Genomic DNA, 12,660 nt, shown 5'->3' on the forward strand with positions numbered 1-12,660 from the left:
CCTTCCCCTTCCCCTTCCCCTTCCCCTTCCCCTTTCTATTCCTTCCATTTCTCTTTCCTCTATAAACCATTCCAGAAGTTGCACTGGTACCAGCACTCTGCTCCTCTGCACGTTCCCCTTTCTTGTGTAGGCTGAAACTGCTGGAGGTAGAGGTGTGGCTGTGATGTTTGATCTTATTTCACATTAAAACTCTTCTACCAAGGGCTGATCCCCCCACGCACACCTTCATCTTGAAGAGCATCCTACTCTATCAGTGCTCTGCGGGAATTAACAGGTAGAGTAAGGTAATACTCATTGTAAGAAAGGCTGGCAGGATCAGTCCTTGAGCAAGCTGCCATCCCCACAGGGTATAAAATCTGTAGCCTCCTCCAAAACAAAGGTAAATGTGATGGCACTGCTTTTAGACAGTTCATGGATTTCATGCCTCAAAGCATATTCTGTTTCCAGCTGAGGACAAAAACTCACCAGGGCCAGGATTTTGCCTCTGTCTCCCTCTGAGGAATATCTCAGAGCTGCCTGTGCTGTTCCTACTTTATTCTGATGACAGCAGAATTAGGTACTTAATGAGATTCCTAGTCTTCAGCCTTTTGACTTCCCAAATACCAGTGAATGGGAATTACACAGTGACTGATTACATAAACCAGAGAGGTGCTTGGAGAAGGTGCGTGTGTGTTAGGGACTAATAGAGATGGATCAGGTGTGAGGAGCATGTGCTCCCTGAGCTGGCAGGTAGGCTGCAAGATTGCCTCTGATGTACTTACTGGGTTTTAAACAAGCCCTTCCTTTGTGTCACTGTTACAAGTACTGAATAGTTTTGTCCCAAAACGTTTTGAACATCACTACATGGAAGCAACAATTCACACCTGTTTTCTGCTGCCCACCCCCATGCCCTGGCAAACACCTAGTCATTTTAATACCCCCAGTTCTCAGCTTTAGGAGCTCGCAGGGGCACCGCAGCCCACCCAGGCAAGCTGCCCCATTGCAGGCATCTCCAGGGAAAGTACAACTCTATTGCAGTCGGGTCACTCACTGGACTTCTGGACAACGGCCCCGTGTTGAGGGAATAGAGCAGCTCAGAGGAGGGCAGGTTGGGAGCATTAAGCAGCAAAGCTTGGGATATTCTCTACATGGCATGCCTGTGCTGGGAACAGATTTTAAGCTGAAGAGCAGAGAAGTAAACGCCCTTGCCTGCACAGGCTCACTTTAGAGGCATTATGCATAGCAGGGAAGGTGGGAAAGATCATGCCTGTCTCCAAGGCATAGAGAGGTCACCCAGCCCCAGCTGGGCACAGATGTGGGACTGGAGCAACCAGTCTTAGGTCTGGTGCACAGTGGAGGCGTCTTCCATGGTGTTTCATGGGTTGCACACCAGCCAGTGGAGGAACCATATCTTGGCCTCTGTGGCCACAGGTACCATCACCACCATTGGTGAACACCCAGAGATCAGTGCTGCTTCTTCAGGCCCTCCTTCTCCAGCAGGTTGGACTGGAGTACTTGGACAAGATATGGAATAGCTGTGAAAAAATTCAGAGAAGACCAACCAAAAAGCTAAGACAGTGAGTGGGAGACAGAGAGAGTATTATCTCTCTGGTAGACAAGCCAGAAACAACCAACACCCAGAGGTATGAAGTCAAAGGACAGGGAGGAAATACAGAGGATTGTGTTAGTGGGTATGAAACTAAATGCAATCAGTTGAACTATGGTGGTTGCTCCCCAGCTCTTCCATCTCCAGTATTTATGATAATTTTAAGACAGTGTTTGCTAAGGACACAAAATGGCCCGCTGGGGGAACACTGAAGGTTTCAGAGGGATTTCTGCAATCTGTTCCTGGCTGACCTAATCATGAAGGCACTTGATATCACCTCGATGACAAACAGCCTGTGATGTCTCTCCAGCAGCTTTCTGAGGGTCTGTGGCTATGAAGATGCACTGACTTCATTTCATCCACCTCTGCTGCACCTGCACTGAGCACAGGAGGCCTTACACCAGCAAATCCGTCTCGTAAAGTGCTTCACAAGTATCAGTCTCTTTGTCTCACTAAGTGCTTTTCTGGCCTGCTGTATCAGGGCTTTGCAGACTATAGGAAAGGACAATCTTTTCCCCTCCTACATTACAGGGGGAAATTCTTGTGTAAGCAAGAAGGGCTTGCATCAGATTTACTGGGGGCAGAGGGCGGGGGGGGGAGGCATGTAAAGTGGTGCATTCAACAGTTGGTGTTATTTGGAGATTTTTTTCCTCTTCCTGGCTCAGATAGGATGACATTCCCTCTGCCTGCCCAGTGCTCGATGTCAGAGGGGAAGGCACCTTACCTCTGAAATATGGTATGGAACCTGGATATCATCCCACCTGAAGGCACACAGCCTGATCTTTGGCCAGCTGCAGCAAGAGGTGAGCTCCTTACCACTCACCTGGACCTTTCCTGGAGGCTCTCCAGGCAACCCCAAGGCTTCATGCTGACTGCATGCTGCAGGGTGATACCCTCCTTGAAGCGGATCTAGTAAAGGTAATTTTATCAGCACACCTTCAAAGCCCTAGCGGTGCCAGGAGGAGCTTCCTCCAGCTTGGTCAGCAATGCTGTGCTTGCAAGTCCCAGAAATTTGGACCTGGGCCTGGCATAGGTGTCTGCCAACCCAGCAAGGCTGTACAGATGCCAAATAGCCAGAGGAAGGACTCTAAGCATTCTAAGATCCCCATGGGTAGGATGGGTTTAGAACACAGATATTGCCTTGCTGGGATCAGACCAAGGTCCAGCTCCTGTTTATTATCTGCTCCTTTATGAGAAGGAGGATTTCAGTCCTCCTTCTTGTTCCCAAGCTATTTTAATTTGGGGTATTTTTGTGAGCGTAGAAATAGCCAATATCCTTTTAAAATCCTCTAAGCTCTGGACAAGTGTGACATCTAATAGAGCAGGGTCTGATGGCCGCTCAGCTGCACCTATGTGGAAAGAATTTTCCTTCCCTTGGGTACAAATGTCTTCTGTTTGATTTTGTGTTGATATTCCTCTGCCGCTGCATTGTAAGAGCTGGTGGGATACCAACCTACCTGGTTATATCCACTTGCACAGCTGCTTTTATGAAGCCCTTCCATTTAACAGCACAAGAACATAAGCTCTATGCCTATGGTTGGCCTGAGAAGAGGAACCAGAGCCATTTCAAGATGATTCATTTGCTCCTATAGCATGATGTGGTGAGGAAGGGATGCTCAGTGGTCTGCAGAGCCTTCTTGTCCAGCAGAATATGAGAGGATACACCAGAACTCTCTCTGAGTCAGCCAACTAGTGCATGACACCTCCACACTGCATTCATGCTCACTCATGGTGGTTAGTAATAGAGGATCCTGGTTTCATTCACTTTCTACTAAAATAGCTGCCTTTTTGCAACCACAAGAGGAGATGGTTCATTGGTTCAACCTACTGCTACCTCAAGACCCTATCTGAATTTAACTGAGATTCATCTTGGACATTTCTTTTTGGTGGGTTACCACAAGGGTGACTCTGTCCTATTGATATTAGGTGTCGTCCTAACTGTGGTATATACCAGTTAGCTTTGGCTTTGAGGTCATGGCAAGGTGGCAGTGTAGTGCCATCAGCATCCAAAATGTCCTGTGGTTGGATAATGTTTGACCACTGTCAATTCACACAAGGACATGTGACATAACTTGGACATAACCTGAACATGCGCCATGATGGCTGGGTACTGACATATTCCTCCGCTCCCATGTCCTGCCACCATAAATACAGATAATCCCCAGCTCATGCTCAATCAGTCCTTCTGAAACCACTTCATGGGCTTAAGTTTAAGTTCTGCTTTATGACCAAGGGAGCACAATCCTTGCAAAGGCCCAGTAATCATAATACATGGAGGCAGAATTGATACATGTGTTTTTCTATCAGTCAATTAAATGGTTAGTTTATGCAACATGCCGTCTTTTTGAATCAAAGCTGGGTCACTGTTAGGCTGAGGTAACATTAATTATTTTTCCGCTTGTCGGATCCCATGAAAAGGATGTGAAAATGGCCTGTTTATGAAAGGGTGCGGGCAAAGGCTGTGAGCTGATTATGTCAAACATATTCAAAGCTTCCTCTGCAAAAGGGATTGTGATCAACAAAGCATAGCCCACACCTGCACCCATTTCACAATGAAAGCTGTTAGGGCCATGAAGCTATTGGGGGAAAAGAGAGGTTGCATTAACCCTTTTGGGGAACAGGGTCCTCCACTGTAAGATTTACACACACACAAAGTTGCTTTTCTCATTCCCTCAAGTAGATCCCGAGAACATTACCCCAGGAACAAAACCAGGCTTTTCCATCTGACTTTTTTTGCATGCATGGGCTTTTCTAAGCTGGATGAAAACATCAGACTGACTCATTTCCCCCTGCTCTTTGCTGATCTCCAAGAGAAGTTGCAGAGGGGAGCTATCTGCGCTGGAAGAGCAGGAAAGCAGTGCAAGCTCAGACCCCAGTCCCAAAAGAAGTTCTGCTCAGGGTGATCCAGGCACCCTCAGGGATGTGCCTATCACACGGAGTACACCACTGGAGCTGGGCCACCTCCTTAATAAAAAATGTAGCTGCTTGGAAGACAGAAAGAAGAAGAGATGTGCTTTCAGAGAAAGTTGAACTGGATCCTAACTGCAGGGTACCTATCTTATTTTCTTGCAGCCCTGTTGGTTGTACTACAACTGGGTGAGATGGTTTGAATTCAGTGTTGAGCCTGGCTGGAGCAGGAGGTTGGACCAGAGATGTTCTGCAGTTCCTTCCAACCCAGGTAATGCCGTGATACACAGACCTGTGTCCTCATGAATCCTTATCAGATTCATGAAGTTGAGGGCAACCTTGCATCTGCTGCTCAGTGAGGGAACATGGGACAGAGCGATGTGCAGTCATACCTCTTTTCAGTCTTAGTATCTGTTCTTCCTTCTCTGATTGGGTGGCAGTGCTAAGGGAAATGGAGTTACAGCAAGTGTGACCTCCCTTGCCAGCCTGTGGTGAACCCCGACCAGGTCCCAGTGCGAGCTTGAAAGGCAAAGCAGGAGTACTGCTTTGTACCCATCATTCTCCTGCAGCACCCCAGGAATTGTGCCAGGGAGAGCTGAACGCTCAACTTCTGCACTCAGAACCCCAAAATCTACCCAGAAAACCTTCTCTTTGGAGCTTCTAGAAGGTCATAATCTCACCTGTGTGGGAATTTTCAGTTCACACAGTTAGCTCATACAGATGAGCTCTCCATGAGCAGGTGAGCCCTGTGACAAACTCCCTTCAAGTCAACTGAAGTCAGACATTGCACAAGGGAGGAAATATCCATGGGATAAAGATGATGCTAAAGCTTCCAGTTTCTGTTCATGCTTCCTGTGCTTCAACAGATTTTGCTGGCTCTGTCCTCTAAATCCTTTCTGGCTCTTGTGTCGTCAGTATTGTTTTATGGGAAGACCTGGGACAATCCTTTAATTCATCAAAACTTCTACTGATTAATGTAAGAATTCTGCCTTAATAAGGATGCTATGGACTAATTGTATTTGTTCTAATTAACGTTCCTGCGGGGAGATCTAGAAATGCCCTGCTAAGCATCACATAATGTAAAACCAGATTAAGGAAAATCCCCACCTGACTCTTTTCAAGGCTGAAGTTTTCTTTGATTCATTGCATGTCATGATGACAAAAAAAATGTTCCTCTTGTAAGTATTAAGACACTTCCGGAATGATTTTCCCACATGTGCTCATTTAAAATACTGTTGGTACAATTCTACCCTGAGTATGAGCAAAAGTAATTACACATCTCAATAAACCTCTAAAACTCTGATATTTTAATATGTTCAGGCTGGCCTTTAGAGTCTTTAAAGATGAAATGCTGCAAAAACTGCTAAATATTTTGGGTTGTAGTCTTTGGCTGGGTTGTCATCTAATCTCTGGGCCATGTTCATTGGAAATGAGTAAGAAAGTAAGGCATTTTGCAAAGAGGTGTCAGTGATTCCAGGTAAGGCAGTGAGTAGGTCATTTTCCATTATCAAATGTTATGAAAGATACTTTAACTTTGTTTGAAAACAAACAATCAAACAAAACCTCCAAATACATAATCTAGCAATCCACATAATTAGCATGGAGCAAGGAAAAGTGAGTTTAGTAAACATAAACTCAACTAAGAAAACTATTCTTTATTAATATGAACAACAACCATCAGAAAAAAAATTTCTTTCAAAAATCCTTTTTTTTTTTCCTGTTGATAATTTAAATTCCTTCCCTCAGGAGTTTAAAATAGCTTCAAATATTTAAAAGGAACAGAGAGTGAGAACACCTTAGTTTAACAAAAGCTACAAGCTCTTTTGACAGCATAATGAAAGCCATGTTATAAATGATGGAGAATACTCACTGACTGTTATTACATATAAATACACTAGATCTTTCAGGAGTATTTGTGAGGGTCACTACACAAATCAGACTATGGCTTTCCGCACAGTAGTTGATTCAGTAATGAATACACCTCTTCCAAAAACTAGACTTTCCCATTTTCAGGAAATTATCTTATTTCAATTATTTATTTCTAAAACTGGAATTAAAAACCAAAATACCATAATTTTCCTGGAAATGTTCATAATTTGAAAGTGCCGACATGTGGACATATTTTCAACATATTTTTCCAAAGTCTCAGTATTTTAATGCTCTAAATAATAATTCAAGCCAAAATGTTTGATTTTGATTTTTATTATTTTATTTTTTTTTTAGAAAAAAGATTTAAAATACTTTTTAAACTGATGACGACTTATGACCATTCTGAGGGGAGAAAACAGTGAGGTAGAACCACACCAGCTTCAAAAGGGACTTAGAAATGATCGTGGAAAAATGCAAAAAATGAACCCTGTCTGAAGAAAAGTTTCTGTTTTCAGGATCTGTCATTTCGAAGCAAACCCCTCCTCTGACTGACAGCAGATGCTAAATGCCAATGACCCTGTTGGTCCCTAGCAGCTGCTGCAGCTTCTTTCCCTCCAGTGTCTCCTCCAGGTTGGACTTGGCCATCTCCAGGCACTGTGAGATTATGCCAGTGCTGCTTAGGTTGGTTTGGACACTATTGCAACTTTACTAGCAAGACTTCTTGAGCTATACCAGAAGATTCTTTTTTTTTTTTTTTTTTCTGAAAAATATTTCTGCTGCTGAAGTATCGACTTTGCTGCAGCATGCTTAGGGGTCAAATAGGTGAGGCTCATCTGATCAGAGGTAGGTGTCTGCCCAGCCCGCTCCTCCATCTGAGCCAGCCCCTGGGCTTCTCTTCTCACCAGGGGAGAGAAACTGGATTTCTCAGAGCCTGACTCCATCGCTCTTTAATTCAACATCTGCATCTGACTGATGAAACATGCCTTACTTTGCTTTGTTGACTATGGAGGTATAAAGGTGGGGTGAACACCTTAGAAGTAGACATCTACAGTACAGATATCTGCAATTAAGCAAGATGAGTTCTGACGTTCTATTCACAACTGATTTGGCTATTTCTTTTCCTTTTCAAATCACTGATTGCCAGCCAACCAGGCCAGGAGCAGGAAAGCTCCTCAGGCACTGCCCATCACATTTTATTCCTCTTCAACATCTCGGACATCAGCACTGTGAGCTGCCTTTCCTCAAGCTTTTTCCCTTTCAGCGTGGAACTGAAGCAAGGACTTAAACCCTGTAATAGCAACGACACAGGAACTCTGGTGTGTACACAACTCCAGCTAAGAGGGGCCACTAATAGCATATCTTTTTATGGGTTTGACATCTATACCCTGTATTATTCATCCCCATGTGCATACCACACCCTTGAGAAACACCAGGGACACCTCACACCTTGGCCCAGCAAGGCCAGTGACTCTACACAGGTCATGTCCACAAACCCTGTCCTCAGTCTGGGGATAGACAGCTTTGATGTCAAGGCACAACTGTGAAGCAGGAATGGACTCCCACGGTCATGTGCAGGTTGCTTGGCAGCCAGGGTAGCACCAACATCTCAGAGGGAAGGAGAGGATGGACAGTTATCTGTAACATCTTCCTCCTGGGCATCTCCCCTGTCCCTCTCCCTGATGGTGTTTTTTCATGCCATGGTTGGGTTTTTGTGGTTGGAGTTGGGTCTCAAGCAGGTAGGCAATGGAGTAAAAAGATAACCACTTGCTTATCTTTGGATTTTAATCTGGAGGTATAGCTTCTCCACCTTACTTGTATTTCTCCTTTTTCCACAGCTTTCTCCAACATCTCAAGTGGCAGATGTAGTTAACTGTCCAAAGGAAATGCCAGCAGGTCATTTAATGACTTTCCCTCTCCTCCAAGGGCTTGACTTTTAATTATACATAGAAAGATACACAAGAGATTATAACAAGATAAATAGCAGCAGCCAAAACCAAACTGATTTATGTATAGTGTGTGACATATGACAATGTAAGACAAGATCTCTGGCTTATGGGCATTTTGGCAAGACACAATGTGGAACCTATAGAAATGCCTTGTGTTTGCACATCTCCCATTTCTGCTGCTCTGTCCTGTTTTTTCTTTCATCTCTCATCTGTAGGCCTTCAGTGAGAGGGCCCCAATCTTCCTTGGCCAGCTGTGACTTAAACATTGCTTAGATACATGCCCACAGCTGAGAGCCACACTGCTTCAAGCTGTTCAAGGGATAAAACGTCTCAGAGAACATTTTTGTCCCATTGTCCCAAACTGTAAATGGAGATAGTGATACTTACCTCTTTTATCCACCTCAAAGGGTACTGTGAGGGCCAGATAGTGTTTTAAAGCACCATCTAGTTGTTGGGTATTTTTCTTATCATCAGGAAAGGGAAGAACATAAGAGCAACCAGTCTGGATCAGATCACCCCTCTGCCCAGACCAGTCTTCTGTCTCCAACAGGGCCAAGAGCAGGAACTTGGGGAAGGGGTATCAGAATAAGGCAAGACCCTTGTCTTTACTTTTATGCAACCTTCACTAGTTTCCCACTAAGCTGAAATAATATTAAAAGAATGGATTAACTGCCATTCCTTTCCTTTCTTCATCCTCAGCTCCTTGGATATGAATCACCATGTGAGACAGGGAAGGCAGGAGGCATTTGCTGTCAATGAGAAGAGCAGCTCTCAGTCAAAGGCAGTGGGGAAAACCTGTTTCCTACAGCCAGGAAGGGAGTGGAAATTTCCATGGATCTGATGCTCATGAGTCCCACCAGTCTTGTCTGCAAACCTTCTACCTTTGATTCCAGGGTCTCCACACAATGGACTTTTTATGCATCGTTCTGCCTTTGATGAGTACTGCCAGGTTATTTTTCTTATCTGACTTAGGAAAGATCTAACAGGCTCAGTTAGCTACCTCCAGGGTAGGTTCTTTGAAAAGCAATGATTTAACAGGACTTTCTTTTACCTGCTCTTGGGGCTCTCCAAACTTTCTGGTTTATCCAGCTCTCTGAGACACAGTGCTGCTCTCAGCGATGCCCAGACAGGCTTGGTCAAGGTGCTGGCACAGCCTGACCCATGGCTGCAGTTCCTCCCTCAGTGGGGCCATGCAGTTGCTGATCCTCGCGGCAGAGAGCACCTCCAAACACAGCCCAAAGACAAGGAGAAACCTCTTTGGGGAGCATGGAGGTCCAAGGTGCTTGGAATTAGCAAGAGAGTAAGCACTGAGTTAACTTGCACTAAAAGTGTCTGCCAGAAAGCTCTGGCTGTGCCTGCATCTCTCCTTTTGGCCTCCTCACAGCCCTCTGTGATGGTGGAGGGATAAATTATCTTGGCTCAGCCAGAGCTGAATGCCGGTAAACACTCAAATGCTCAGATGGCTTAAGTTGGTCCTAAAGTTGCAGGGTTTACTGGGATGGCAAGGAGATAAGCAGCCATCTGAGGATGATTATGAACCAGGCTCCCACACTGAGAAGGACAGCTGGGACCCTTCTAGGAGAACCAGAGGGACACAAGCCTGCAGAGTCTCGGCAAACGTCAAGCACCTGGGACTCCATGGGAAAGGCAGCAGCATGGGGCACGTCAGCCAGCAAGAGGTCTAGCTGGAGAAGCTGTGATGTGAAACTGGTGGTTTGTGGCACTGTCAAAAACAGAGTGGCTCACGAAGGGGTTGCATGCTTGAGCAGACCCGAGCAATTCACAGTCAGAGCTATCAAAGCAATGACCCAGCTCCTTTAACACGCTGTCTAAAATCATGTTCAGAAACTTTAACACAAAATTTTAATGCTCCAATGTATCGTTACAGACAGGCCAACAATGATGTTTTACATTTACACGTCACCTTCCACACCAGAGACTCCTATTGGGGAGGTCTGGAGTGAGTTCAGGGGACTTTGGGAACTAATGGCATTATGTAAAATGTACATACAGGCATACAGCAGCTCAGTGAAGTGAAATCCTGGTCTCCTTCCAAAGCTGGGAAAGTTTTAATGGGGTAGGATATGATTTCACCCACTATGGACATACAGAGGAGTTTGGATTCGCCAAATTTATTGCATGTGCCTAAGCTAGTGCTCCCCCTGTAGCCCCATTGAGTAAGGGGGAGGCAGATGCATCCCATCCACCCCAGAGAGACCTCACACGCTCCTTGGGCTCCCACTCTTTTTCTTCATGCTCAGAGGGGACCAAAGAAACTAGTCCACAGCAGAGCCTCCACCTTCAGATAGACGAAGGGAAAGTAAATCCTGCTCACATGTGCCCTTAGGCAGGCAACACCACTGAAATGCACCTCCACATGGTCACAGGGACTTTGAGCCAGGGTATTCAAGATCTTCACAGGCTTTTTTTTTTTTTTTTTTTCTTCACCATCCACTAGGAGGCAGAGAGTCAGATATTAACTTCTTTGAAAATATGTCAGTCCCTCAATTCTATGCATACACCTAATTCCTCTTAAAATAAGGTTTTATTTGGGTTTAAGTGCCTAAATGCCTATTCCTGACATGCTCCAGGTGATGTAAGAGGCCCATGACAGAGCAGAAGAAGGGTTCACAAGGATATCCTTCCCCTCAGCACTGACCAGTCTGGTGTGGGGTTGGGCAAGATCAGACGAGAGGTAGAAGAGCTGTGAAGTTCAACACAAGTCCAGTCCCTCATGTCCCATGTCCTGGTTTCATCACTGTGAGCAGACAGGACAAGAGTTCTTAAAGCTTTCCAGAGTAAAGTGGTGTGACAGAGCTGTCTGATTCCATGTACCATGGCACAGAGGTCCTTAGAGGTGGCACTGGTAGATGGAAAATGGAAATTCAGTGAAAAAAGTGGATTTTAGGGCATGGACTGGAAAATCAAGAGAGAGACGGTTGTGTAAGCAGAACTGCTCATTGGAAAACTTCATTTACCCTGAGAACTGAAGATGTAAGTCTCAAGACAGACCCATAGCTGGTGTAAGTTGTTATAACCACTCTGGGCCATGAAAAGCAGCTGAGGATCCCTGCGGTGCTGGGGGCGAGGGAGCACTTTCTACTCAAGAAGATACCACGCTGGTGGGTCTTTGTGAAAGGGACAGAGCAGTTTTTTGTGTCCTCAGCTGCTTCCAGACCTTGATCTCATCTGGCCCATCCACCTTCCTGAAGGACTTCAGTTTAGTAATTACTTCTCCTTGCTCTGCAGTGCCCTGCATTGCTCATAGCCCCAAAGGGCTGGAAACCCACTGGCTGCTGTGCCTCTAGACCTCCGCTCAGCAAATCCTAACCAGTGGCTTAACATCAGAGACCAGCCTACGGTCTTGCTGAATGACAGCCAGGGAGCCTTGAGGGTGCCCAGAGAGGTCACCATCCAAGCCAGGGGAAGGCAATGAACAAGACCATTGTTCAGCTGCAAGAAGGTGGAAAGGAGCTCCAGTGCCAGGATGGCTGGAAAGCCCTTCATGGCACAAAGGGATTCCGGGGAGGAGGGAGGATAGGAAGATGTGGGGGGAAAAAAGGGGCTGTGGGAACAGCACAGGGCTTGCAGCGATGGGGCTGCCTGTCTGCTGCTGGCTGGGATGCTTGCCATTTGTCCAGATTAGAGCCAGTGATACAGCAAAGCTCTTTCTCTCTTTATTTTTTGTTATTCAGACAGATAGAGTGTTTCTTTGGTTGCCATATACAATTCATTTCAGATCTGATGCCAGAGGATATTCGATACAAGATCTAAACACTATGTGTAAATTCATAATGCTGTCTGTGCTGGAACATGTTGCATGACTTTGAATCTTACTGGATGTTGGTGCCATCAGATATACCTTAATACAATCAAATGTAACACACCCAGCTAAAGAAAAGATGTGACACCTTTGCTGTAAAGCTAACAGAAAACTAGCCAAAAGGGAACAAAACCCAATTTGGCAAAACCTCAATCAGTTCAGGGGAAACTCAGCCTTCATAGTGTGTAAGTACACAGAGTACCCAATGCAGAGGGTAAGGAGTGACTTCTCAGAGCAGAAAGGGAAAGGAGGCCTTGGCAGCAAGGTACAGTAGATAACATTGCTCCTGATTTTGCCCGAGATTCACACTCTGCTTCGAGGCTGGGAACATCTCTCCTGGTTTCACCTGTCTGGATAAAAAGACTCCTGCCTCCAGTTCTGTGTTGTCTCCCTTCCCGCCCAGAGAGTTACATTGTAATTCCCACTCTTTAAAACTTCTCCTTAACAAGATATATATGGGAAAGCTTGCAGATAATGTACTGATAGTTAGGGAGGACTGCTTGCTCTCAGATAAGAGAGTCAGTGTGCCT

The sequence above is a fragment of the Athene cunicularia genome (assembly GCF_003259725.1).
Source record: "Athene cunicularia isolate RWA chromosome 4 unlocalized genomic scaffold, athCun1 chr4_part1, whole genome shotgun sequence".
NCBI classification, from domain to species: Eukaryota; Metazoa; Chordata; class Aves; order Strigiformes; family Strigidae; genus Athene; species Athene cunicularia.